The 13,140-nt window shown below is 45.2% G+C and overlaps 1 protein-coding gene across 1 annotated transcript in view; it reads left to right on the top strand.

The window, feature by feature from the left end:
• SPNS3 (sphingolipid transporter 3 (putative)) overlaps window positions 1-13,140 on the top strand; it is a 49,334-nt gene that overhangs the window by 28,447 nt on the left and 7,747 nt on the right. The window lies entirely within an intron of this gene.

Raw genomic sequence — 13,140 nt, 5'->3', positions numbered from 1 at the left:
TATTCAAATATTTTACGTTTGTGCTGAAATGGCTTTGAATAAGAGATCCAAGTGGGGAAAATTGAACATCTTTAAATCACTGTTTTCTAAAGAAGATTGCTTATTAGGGAAGTCTGATGAAATATGCATCGTTACTCTCCTTGGCTTGCAGTGTCACTACTGGAACCCCCAGTAGTGTAGTGAACTTCGCTGTTTTCCTAACACTTTGGAAATGTGGCACTGTTTATTAATTTGATCTGTAAACGCTGAAAGCTGTGTGCACTGTTTTGGGGAATAGAGGAATTTGCTGATAATTGACAGAGTGGTGAAATGAGATGGAATCACTTGCTTTGTAATTTTAGCCCCAGCTATTTAACATTTTGAGACCATAACTCTCTGGAAGGGGGAAAAGTGTTCTAGCAGCGAATACCAATGTTTTGGATGGACATTATGCTGTCATTAGTGATTTCTACTGAAGGTGTAAATGAAGGGGTATGTTCAGTGACAATAAATTAACTTGCATCATGAAAACCCCTCAGAACAATGGTTTTGCTGCCATGCTGCTGCCATGTGGAGATACTAGCTTAGGCACAACGCTGGGATTTGGGCATCATTCTTGTCATGGATTTTGGAGTGTGCATGATCTTGGGACAGTAGCTGTGGTGGAGATAGGGAAGATGATTGCTGCCTAATCAAGTGTGATTAATAATATACTTTTGTTATCACTAATGCTATCAGTCAGTGTCCTGATGGACACTTGTCCCATCAGTGCTTGTGTCATAAATATAAAGGGAAGGGTAACCACCTTTCTGTATACAGAACTATAAAATCCCTCCTGGCCAGAGGCAAAACCCTTTCACTTGTAAAGGGTTAAGAAGCTAAAATAACCTCGCTGGCACCTGACCAAAATGACCAATGAAGAGACAAGATACTTTCAAAGCTGGGAGGCAGGGGGAACAAAGGGTCTGTCTGTCTGTCTGTCTGTTGCTTTTGCCGAGAACGGATCAGGAATGCTCTTCAGAACTCCTATAAAAAGTTAGTAAGCAATCTAGCTAGAAATGCATTAGATTTTCTTTTGTTTAATGGCTGGTAAAATAGCTGTGCTGAATGGAATGTATATTCCTGGTTTTTGGGTCTTTTTGTAACTTAAGGTTTTGCCTAGTGGTATTCTCTATGTTTTGAATCTGATTACCCTGTAAGGTATTTGCCATCCTGATTTTTCAGAGGTGATTTTTACTTTTTCTTTAATTAAAATTCTTCTTTTAAGAACCTGATTGCTTTTTCATTGTTCTTAAGATCCAAGGGTTTGGGTCTGTGTTCACCTATGCAAATTGGTGAGGATTTTTATCAAGCCTTCCCCAAGAAAGGGGGTGTAGGGCTTGGGGGGATATTTTGGGGGAAGACATCTCCAAGTGGGCTCTTTCCCTGTTCTTTGTTTAACACGCTTGGTGGTGGCAGCATAGGGTTCAAGGACAAGGCAAAGTTTGTACCTTGAGGAAGTTTTTAACCTAAGCTGGTAAGAATAAGCTTAGGGGGTTTTTCATGCAGGTCCCCACATCTGTACCCTAGAGTTCAGAGTGGGGAAGGAACCTTGACCGCTTGCCTTCAGGTGACCATTCTGTTGGTTCGTTCAGTCAGTCAGTCAGTCCTTCCTTTCTCTGTGTATTCAATAACAACTTGTTGAATTCCCCCTCAATATTGATATCTTCTTTCCAGCACTGGAAGCTGTCATTGTGACTCTGTTCTTTAGCAGGGACTGTCTGCTAACATTTCTACTCTATAGAAGAATTCACATACACAATGAGTGCACAATTACACCTTCCTGCTGGGTAAACTTCTATTATGCAGTAGGTCAAACTAGAAAGCTAGTTTAAAAACTCAAAAGACCAAGCACGTCACAACTTCGATACACTCTTTGTCGTGATAAAAGGTGACCCTACACCAGTCAGGTCCAAACCTTTTAATTTTCTCACTTGCCAGTGCAGAGTGACTAAATGCCCATCGGGGCAAAGTGTGGTAAGCTATTTTCTGAGAATGCTTTGTGATGTAATCCTAAATTGTAAACTTCAGTAATTCTCATTTTCCTGGTTACACCAACCTTCACTTAGATAACTTGCTGTGTCTTTGCTCACTCAAGGCTTCTATAACTTAGGAATTGTATGCATTGCATTGAAAAGCCATGTGGGTTCAGTGTATTGATGCTATCATCTTAGCTGCAGAGCAACACAGTAAACATTTAATCTTGTTTATATATGTATATGTATTGTCATTTGTATTGTTCAGACCGTTGCTGATAATACAGCTGGACTTGGGAATGGCTGTTCTTATTTTGCCATGAAAGTGGCTTTTTTTTCTCCCCAAGTGGTGTTGCTATCCAGAAAATATCTCCAGGCTTTATTTATCCTGCAACCTGTGGATCTGCAGACAAAGGAAGATGCTGGCTGAATGATAAAGCTCCTGCTCTTTTGTGGCTATTGAATTAAGATGTATTGAATGTAGCCCCTCTGTGCCCCTTCCTCCCAGCACTAAACATGAAGAGAACTAATGTACAACCATAGCCATAATAACGTGTGTGAATGGAGAGGTGCCAAGCTCCTTTGTGGCTCTCTTCGAGAGAGGTTGTAGATGGAGTCTCCATGTGTATGAGTCTGGTTACCAAAGTGAACAATCAAGACAACAGTGATGAGGGAAGAAGGTAGCCCAGGGAAGAGCACATTTATGTGTGAGGTGTCAGTGTGTGCACAGGAGGTCTTCGGCAGCTCAGGGTGAGGAAGATGCCTTGGCTGGAGGCTTTGGGTTGGGACTGGGTCAGCTTGTCTGGTTTGGGAGTGGCTCATGAGTACATCTGTGTGTGTCACAGCTGGGAGTGTGAATGGCAGCTCCCTGGGAATGTACTCAGTCTTGTGCAGCCAGCACTGAAGCACATACTGCAGCATCCACACTTGTATTGTTAGTGAACTAGCCGGAGTACATCCAGCACAAGTACATCTACCTGGTTGCCATTCTCTGGTTGCAATGTATATGCATGGCCAGTCTGTCAGTTTCATCTGCTTGGCTAGTTGGCCACTCCTTCATGTAGCCAATTAGCAAGAGGCTGTCTCTGTAAAATCATCAGGGCGAGCAGGACAGGCCCTGTAAATTAAGACATTTGTTTGGGGCACCTTGCCTATCTGACAAGGAATCCTGACTGGATCTCCCAGCAGATGACTTGCAGGCTGCTACTGGAATCAGTGAGAATGAGTGGGTGTCTAGGACATTTCCTTTGATAAGCAGGATATTATGGCACATGATTCAGAAGCCGTTGTGTGGGGGTGCTTGATTTGTTCTGTTCCTGACAAATGCCATATTGCATTATATGCTAGTAAGAGGAAGAATGCTCCACTCAGTTCCCATTTCATTAGCAAACATTATGTCCAGTCAGACTCTGACAGAATGAACTGCACAATTGTACAACACTTAATGTTACATATGAGTGAAACCATAAGATCAACCTTATCTCACCTCTTCATTCTTGTTGATACTTCACTCCATTCACTCCTTGTAGTTCTGGATATTGGAAATCTCTTCAGCTGAGTGACTGCAGCATCAGTGGAACTGAATGGGTGCAAGGTATTGAATTGGGCTACAAAGATTTCAATTTCTGGGATGCTTGTTCAATAATTCCTAATACTTTTCATCTCTATATTATTCAGTGTATAGTTGGCATCAGTAGTCGCTTGTAAAGATGGGAAATGGAGTCAGCAATACAACCCAAGTCTCTTGACTCCACTCCAGTGCCTTACTCACTGTAACATGGCACCATGTTATCCACTGATTTATAGTTGTGTGCTGGCAATCTTTTTGGTCTCTGTCCCTGGAGAAAAGGATCCTTCCCCAAAAGCCACTAAGCAACAAATGGCACCTTGATAGTCTTTCCAGATAGACCAAAGACCTCTTGGGCCATCGAGAATGAACTTTCTCACCCTAAAGAGCCATACTGGGTCAGACCAAGGATCCATCTAGCCCAGTATCCTTAATAATATATATTCTTCTATAGCAGATAGCCAGGTACATAAACACACACAATACTTCTGGCAGGAGTCCAGCTTCCCACATTGCCAGACACAAGGGGTGTTGAACATGTCAGTTACTGTAGCCATGGCCATGTTTCTAGGACCCAAAGAGTAAAAGACATTTTACGGTTTTGACCAAAGTGGCTGGTCAGATTTGGGGCCTTGCCGGTTGTTTGCACTAGGAGGAGAAATTGATGATGAAGCCAGGTTTTGTTTGAGGCAATCTGGTTGATTTTCAAAAATGTACAAATCCTGTTTCCTCAAATATAGGAACAATCAAACAACAGTAAGAACTTCTGCCTCACAAGTCCAAACTTATTTCAGCCAGTACCCGACCCAAAACCTCTCTTAGCTTCTCACAGGGCCACACAATGTATCTGTCTCTCTCCTGCCATGCACACCACACATTTAGCCAAAACAATACCAAGTGAAGTTCATCTATCCAGATTTGTAAATTCCTGAGCTGACTCACTTATCCCTTTGTTTTGGGCAGCGATCTGTGCTTAATTTTCTCTTGCAGTTATTTTAAATGAAGGTCAGTGGTTAAACTTATAACATTACTCAACATAAAGCTATTATCTAGATGTAGTAAGGGCTTATCTATACACAAGCTGGAACTGAAATAACTCAACTGTCTGTAATTCATGCCACTAGTTATTTATTTTGGGGCAACTCTGTGTGTGTGGACACGTACTTAGGTTAAGTGCCCAGTTATATCTAAATAGAACATTTTTATTTTCAAAAAAGCATCCACACACAGACTCACACCAAAATAACTAGTGGCGTGAATTTAAAAAAAAAGTCTTCACTGCCAGCAAAGAGATACGTTCATAGCAAGAGAGGTAATGTATTAGTTAACTCCTATAAAATCCTAATGGTGACAAAATGTGGGCAGGTTTAACCTCACCTAGCTACACAGTGGTTAACATTCATAGATTCCAAGATCAGAAGGGACCATTGTGATCATCTAGTCTGACCTCCTGTATGACACAGCTCATAGAACTTTGAACTAGAGCATATATGTATTTTAGACAGACAGACAAATAGACATACACTCACTCACTCATTCACTCACAGGCTGACTATGCCTACCTACCTCACGGTAAAAACAACCTGTGTTTTATCTCCACTGGGACTTTATGGCAAGATAACTAACATGTACTAGTTGTCTCACTGTAAACAGACGCACCTTTTTCTGCTGTCAAGACATGGCCTTAGTTATTTTGGTTCCAGTTTGTGTAGGCATAACGTTTGAAATAAGATGCCCGCTATTAAAGCAGCATATATAAACTAGTGTCTGAATAACACATGAGGGAAGGGGCTTTTCATGCTTTTCAGTCACTGGAGAACACTACAATTGAATTTTAAAGTGATGCCAACAGCAGTCAATGTTACCTGCCTGGTTAGACCCCAAATGGGGACCTTTATGGAAAACCCAGGTACAACAAGGATTGGTATTTGCTAACGAGACAGTGGTCTGTTCGTGCTGAACCCAGTGCCTCAACAGGGTGTGGAGGGAGGCTTTGGGGCTATTGCAAATGATTTCTTAAAGATGTAAAATTGAGGGCTGCTCTATTCACCCATTTTTTTTTTGTACTGGCATGGCTGTGTCAGTTAGGGAGGTGAATTTTATTTTGAACCAAAATAGTTACACTGATATAAACGGTAGTGTGGATGCAATTATACCCGTTAAGCTAATTTATCTTTCTAATACAGGAATAAGCTATACTGGTATAACTGCATAAAACATCTATGTGTAGAACCTAACCTCTTCTGGTAATTAAAAAGTGTATAGTCCTTTTTGAAAGAGTATGGGTGTTAACCCTGGGGTCCTGGCCAAAACTAACTTGAGTAATTACTTACTTAAATTAGCCTTCCTAATTTCCACCTTCAGTTTCAGCTGAAGCAGTTATATGTGATGGTGGAGTGTTGATGCAGTGTAGCTGCATTTCAGTGATGGGTGGAATGATCCCTCTGTCAAGGGCTCTGGGATCTCTTTACATGGAAGGTGACATATAGACAGACACAAAGCATGTTCATGAACTTCACGTGCACGTCAAACACAAAAGCAGATCTCTTTCTAAGATTTCTTTACCTTGCTTGTTAGCTCCCTTTTACACAGAAGAAACAAATACTTCCTTTCTCAAAATAGCTAATGTAGGCATCTTAGGTTTAGAAAGAAAAACACCAGCCATCACATTAAATACTTTATGAGATGCCCTAAGGTGAGGGACAGTTTCTATATTTATGAGAAGAATCTTAATAATTAACAATGCAGCACTGTGTCCTTGTCTGGTTCTGTCTCATCTAAGATTTTAAGCACATGAACCTTTAACAGAAGAAACTGTCCTTCCACTGAGCACAGAGAAAGGAATATAACGTTACATAGCTTCTCTCCATTCACTTTCTGGATGGAGAGGAGCCTCAACTCTGAAGTCCAGAGCAATTCCCAAACTTCAGGTATGTTTGGATCTGGAGCTTTGGTGTTGCCTCATCTGGTTGTAAAATCCAAGGGTTGCCTTAATCCAGGGGTGGATTTTCAGTAACCTCATGTAAGAGGAAAAGAATAAACATCTGAGTCCCTTAAACATCTATTAGAGGGTAATGATACAAAGGTTCCGAATGCTGTCCCAGAACAGAATTTTGCCTGCCTCTCTGCGTAAGAGTGCTTCATCCCAGTAGCTCTGCTTTGGGAGGGAAGAGGGTGCCAATTAAGCAGCATTTAGAGGGTTAGGCAGCCAGTAGAAACTAACAGAATGAATTTCACATGTCTGAAACTAAGTGAATATAGTGAGTTGGGAACAGGATAAGCAGCTCATTCAATTTTGAGTCTTCAGATTCTTCTAGCCATGGGCTAATCCAGTGGTTCTCAAACTTTTCTACTGGTGACCCCTTTCACATAGCAAGCCTCTGAGTGTGACCCCCTTTATAAATAAAAAATACTTGTTTATATATTTAACACCATTATAAATGCTGGAGGCGAAGCAGGGTTTGGGGTGGAGGCTGACAGCTCGCGACCCCAATAACCTCATGACCCTCTGAGGGGTCCCACCCCCCAGTTTGAGAATCCCTGGGCTAACCTCAAATTTCAAGGAGAGGGCTGCTGCAATGCCAGAGCTATCTATCTGAACCTTGGAGCTCTAGAATTGACTTGTAATGCAGTTACATTGTCTATCCTCGTTCAAACTGCTTTGAAGACCTTTCCTAAAGGTCTTTATTCTTCAGTGAAAAGTCTTGCTGATGCTCTAGTGCCAGAATTCCTACATTGTGGGCTGATGTTAGCATTGCTCAAATTAGGTTTCAATTGTTCAGGGCCTCTGTGCCCACCTTTTTAGTCGGTTCAGTTCAGGCTTCTGTGGCTGCAGCCTGTTTCTGGGCTTCATTGAACTCAGAGCAAAACTTGGCCGGACTCAACTATTTTTTTCCTTCTTTTTTTAAATGAGTAACTGATCTGGTAGCAGTAGCCAGACTAGTCACTAGAGAGAGAAATATTATCACATTAGCCAGTGTGTTATAGTCTCATCGGGGGCACTTGCCCAAGTCTGGGGTCCACAGGAATCAACTCCACAGACTTGTGGAGGATGCACAACTTCTAACCACTTTCCCCCTCAAGCAGGGGATTAATCTCAAAGTCAAGCAGGCAGCCTAAAACCCCACAGAACTCCATGTTAGTATCCCTCGGCACCTTCTGGGTTTGAGATTAAACCTGAGACCAAACAAGACTCTGTAGGCCTGGGGTTTATTGTGAAAGTTTGGCATTGATATGGCTGATGCTAAGGTATCACCTAGGATTAGAGCTTTAGGTGAAGGTAGGATTTGGTGCTTCTCTTCCTCCTCGGGGATCTTCTTTCACACTTGCTGGGATCAGAGTTTCATGCAGCAATAATACTTCCAATGGGCCAGATACCAATGCCTTGTCCTCCCTGGTTAGGAACACGTGTAAAAGGGGATAATACTCTCACCTGCTCCTTGTTTTGCGTACTTAAATTGCCTACTTAAATTGTAATCTCTTTGTGGCAGGGATTGTCATACTCAGGGTATTTCTACATTAGGAGGATACATAGCGTGTTAACGGATCTTCAACACGTTAAATACAATTTTACCCTTGGGGTTAACCATGAACAGTTGACATGTTTCTAAAATACAACTTATCCTTGTCCACAATAAGGGTAAAATATTGTCTAACAGGTTGAAGACATGTTAACACACATTCCATTCTCCCGGTGTAGGCTTATACTGGCTGCCCAGAACCTACTACTATGGTAACCTAATCTCAGTTGGGACCTTGTGGCGTTATCATATTATCACTAAAAGAAAAGGAGTACTTGTGGCACCTTAGAGACTAACAAATTTATTAGAGCATAAGCTTTCATGAGCTACAGCTCACTTCATCGGATGTATTTGGTGGAAAATACAGTGGAGAGATTTATATACACACACAGAGAACATGAAACAATGGATTTTATCATACACACTGTAAGGAGAGTGATCACTTAAGATAAGCCATCACCAGCAGCAGGGGGGGAGAAGGAGGAAAACCTTTCATGGTGACAAGCAAGGTAGGCTATTTCCAGCAGTTAACAAGAACATCTGAGGAACAGTGTGGGGGGGGGAGAGAAATACCATGGGGAAATAGTTTTACTTTGTGTAATGACTCATCCATTTCCAGTCTCTATTCAAGCCTAAGTTAATTGTATCCAGTTTGCAAATTAATTCCAATTCAGCAGTCTCTCGTTGGAGTCTGTTTTTGAAGCTTTTTTGTTGAAGGATAGCCACTCTTAGGTCTGTGATCGAGTGACCAGAGAGATTGAAGTGTTCTCCAACTGGTTTTTGAATGTTATAATTCTTGACGTCTGATTTGTGTCCATTCATTCTTTTACGTAGAGACTGTCCAGTTTGGCCAATGTACATGGCAGAGGGGCATTGCTGGCACATGATGGCATATATCACATTGGTAGATGCGCAGGTTAAGGAGCCTCTGATAGTGTGGCTGATGTGATTAGGCCCTATGATGGTATCCCCTGAATAGGTATGTGGACAGAGTTGGCAACGGGCTTTGTTGCAAGGATAGGTTCCTGGGTTCGTGGTTCTGTTGTGTGGTGTGTGGTTGCTGGTGAGTATTTGCTTCAGATTGGGGGGCTGTCTGTAAGCAAGGACTGGCCTGTCTCCCAAGATCAGTGAGAGTGATGGGTCACTGTGTACTTATCTGTGGGCCCCAGGTTGGCTTGGGCTTGATTGCAGTTGATCTGAGGCCGTGTGTGCTATCTCTGGGCTATATGTTGGAATGTATCTTTCTCTTCAAATACAGATAAAAGGACTGGATTATAAAGGGTGGGAGTGGAGGGAGGGAGGAACACTATATGCTTGTGTCTTAATAGTGAGCAAATGGCAGGTACTTGAAAACAGAATGTCCTAAAGCTTTAAAATTTTTGGTGTTTCAGGACTGTATAAATACATTGCCTGGCTATCTGTAATAGTGTAAACATACTGTCAGAATAGAAAAGAGGAACAAACTATGTAGGATCCCATTGTACTTTTTATGCATAGTTTATCTCCTCCATTATCCAAAATGACCATATTCCATTTTTAAAAATCACTGTAATTATCTAGGTGCTTTTCAATGTCTTGGACACACAGGTACATATGTTCTTCTTTGAATGCTTGCTCATGTTCATTCCATATTAGGTATTTGTGCTTGCCACATCCAGTGGTGCCGGAAGTTTTTTCCTCAGCAATATCCATAGGGGACTGTCTGTGGCGTCCGCATGGCGCAGTGTAAGGGGCGCCACTGGCTCCCCCCACCCTCAGTTCCTCCTTGCCGCCAGTGACGGTGCTTCGGCTAGCATTGATTCCTTCTCTGTTCTTGAAAATTTTGAAATCCTGTAAAATAGTTATACATAGTTAGTAGTTTTCTTAGTTACCCTTAGTAGTAGTTCTCAAACTCTCCATTAGTCCTGAACGGGACCCAGCCGGGAGTCAGGGCATGCCCCGGTCCCCACGCTTTGAGCCCTGTGATCACTGCAAATGGCCTACGCCCATCAGCGATCCACATACCAGCTGCCTAAGGTGCTTAGGCTAAGGGCACATAAGTGACAAGTGCTGTATCTGCAAGTCCTTCAAACCTAGGACAAAGAAGGAGCGTGATAGCCATCTAAGAATGTTCCTGATGGAGTTGGCACTCACTCCAGCACCAGAGCAGCAGTCCAACTCTGCACCGAGCACCATGGCTTCCACACACAGTGCTCTCCCAGCGCCGTCCATGAGCCAGCACCAGGCTCCCTCCACAACTCCAGTCAAGAATCCAAAAAAGACTGTGAGGGGAAGATCTCCTACCTCCCACAAGGGAAAGGAGAGGGCTGGGGGTGAGCCAAGACCTGTGTTGGGCAGCTCAACATCCCCCTTGGGAAGTCGGGCCCCAGCTCGGGTCGAGCAGTGCAGCCTATCCCATGCATTGCCTGTGACTCCAGATAGTGGTGCAGGCCCCAGCCAGCTTCAGGTGCCATCGATGCCCAAAGCCCTTCAAGCAGCTCAGGAGATCCTGACATTCCCAGTGCTGCCCTCACCGGCTCCTGTGGTACCCTGGTCTCATGGAAAACACGCGTTGGGACCTATGCATGTGTCCATGCCTCAGCGGTACTGTTCCCCATCAGGAAGGACATCCCACCAGCGTTTGCCCGCCCGCAGCCGTCACGCCTCAGGATGGGAGAGGCAGGCTCACTGGACCCCTCTTTGGTCTCCGCACCAGGGGCACCAATCGAGGCAGTCGAGGCGTACCTCGCCGGTAGATTGGCGCAGACCCTCTGAGGCAAGTGCTACGCAGCAAGAACTCTGGGACTGGCCCCAACCATCTTTAAGGGACCGGGACCGGGACCAGGACCAATCTGGCACCAGAGACTGCCAATCGCCGGGCTGTCATTGCCCGTCTCCAAAAGGAAGGTCGCCCTACTCGGGATGATCCTCCCAGCAACCGGCTCGTAGCAGCTCCCAGTCCTGTTTAACGTCCCGGTACTGGTCGAGTAGCATGAGGCATGGATTGCCAGGTATCCAACGCAGATCCGCCGAACACCATTAGTCCCCGAGAGCCCGACCAAGACAGTCTTGCTCGGACAGATCAGCTTCGGGATGCAGCAACCAGCACTGGTCAGACAAGAGCCACCGTTCAGCCTGATCCTGGTCGCCCGGGACCAACCACTCCGCTGGTAGCTTTGGCTCAGGACAAGTCCCGGTACTGACGGTGCTGACTACATTATCAGTACCGAAACCTGTCCCATGGCTGCAAGTGCAATGGCTGGCGCCATGGTACCCGTGGAGCCCTTGGGGGTTCACCCAGCCTTCCTAGGCTGCCCGATCAGTGTCGGGAGCCTCGGAGAGGCCAGTGGCCTCATTATCCCGTCCCCTTCTGGTGCTGGAGACTTCGGGGGGGTAAGACCCTGCAGATCCAGGGGGACCCAGGGGAGCAAGCTGTTGGACCACTGATGGATGTGGAGGTTCCTGCGGCACCGGCATCATCCTCATTGTCACCACACAAGGCTATCACAGGGCCCCCTCACCCACTTCCTCAGGATGACACCACGGCGCACCAGGAACCTTTGAAGAGGGTCGTTTCTAACCTGGGGCTTCAGGCAGAGGAATTGGAAGAGCCCTCGGACCCCGTTTGATGTCCTCTGCTCCTCGCCTCCTGCCAGGTGGCTCTACCCCTTCATGAAGGGGTTTCCAAAATGACTAATGCCCTGAGCTATCCCCAAAAATAAGGACTCGAGGAGGCTGGATCTTTTCAGAGGTTTTCAGTAAGGTTTATTTATCTTCCAGACTTCAGCTGAGAGGGCCAATCACCAAGCCCTCCTTGGCTGATATGACTTTAATATGTGGCAAGCCATGACCAAATTCGAAGGGTTGCTCCCCAAAGCTTCCAAGAAGGAGTTCTGAGCGATCCTCGATGAGGACATGACCGCAGCCAGGGTGGCCCTCCAAGTGGCATCAGATGCTGCTTTCCGCACCATGGCTTCTGCTATCCCCATGCAGCGACCCTCTTGGCTGCTCCTCTCTGGGTTGTCCACCAAGGCTTATCAGTCAATGCAGGACCTGTCCTTTGACATCCGGGCCCTATTTGCAGAACAAACAGACAGCAAATTGCATGGCCTCAAAGACTCCTGCACCACCTTGAAAATCTTGGGTCTCTACGTCCCAGTCCTGGTACATAAGCAGTTCAAACCACTGCAGCCGCAGGGTCAGGGGAGCCAGCCTCAGCAGGACCAGTCCCATAGAATCATAGAATCATAGAATATCAGGGTTGGAAGGGACCCCAGAAGGTCATCTAGTCCAACCCCCTGCTCAAAGCAGGACCAAGTCCCAGTTAAATCATCCCAGCCAGGGCTTTGTCAAGCCTGACCTTAAAAACCTCTAAGGAAGGAGATTCTACCACCTCCCTAGGTAACGCATTCCAGTGTTTCACCACCCTCTTAGTGAAAAAGTTTTTCCTAATATCCAATCTAAACCTCCCCCATTGCAACTTGAGACCATTACTCCTCGTTCTGTCATCTGCTACCATTGAGAACAGTCTAGAGCCATCCTCTTTGAAACCCCCTTTCAGGTAGTAAGTGAGCCATAAATGAGCCAAGGCTACAAGTGCCGCCCGAGCCACCCGCCTTCACCCTCTGCCCAATCAGGCTTGACCCGTAATAAGCAGGGGCCCAAATGGTCATTTTGAGGGTGCACCAGAGGGCGACCTACCAGACTATTCCTTGGATCCATCCTTCTATGTGTTCTCCAACCGCCTTTCCCTCTTTCGCCCTGCCTGGACGGCTATAACCTCGGACCAATGGGTCCTCAGCACAATGAAACAGGATTATACCCTTCAATTCTATTCTAATCCCCCTTCCCACCTGCCTTCCCCATCCCTCTTCAGGGACCCATCTCACAAGAGCTTCCTCGCGCAGGAGGTAAAGGGATTACTACAGCTGGGTGCAGTGGAAGAAGTTCCTCTCGAGTACAGAAACAAGGGGTTCTATTCCCAGTACTTTTTAATCCCTAAGGCCAAGGGTGGTCTACAGCCCCTCCTGGATCTGTGAGACCTCAACAAGTACCTAAAGAAGTTAAAGTTCTGCATGGT

Source organism: Dermochelys coriacea, chromosome 17 (genome assembly GCF_009764565.3).
Source record: "Dermochelys coriacea isolate rDerCor1 chromosome 17, rDerCor1.pri.v4, whole genome shotgun sequence".
Classification (NCBI taxonomy): domain Eukaryota; kingdom Metazoa; phylum Chordata; order Testudines; family Dermochelyidae; genus Dermochelys; species Dermochelys coriacea.
Note: the sequence above shows the minus strand (reverse complement) of the source record. Positions and strands in the feature narration are given on the sequence as shown.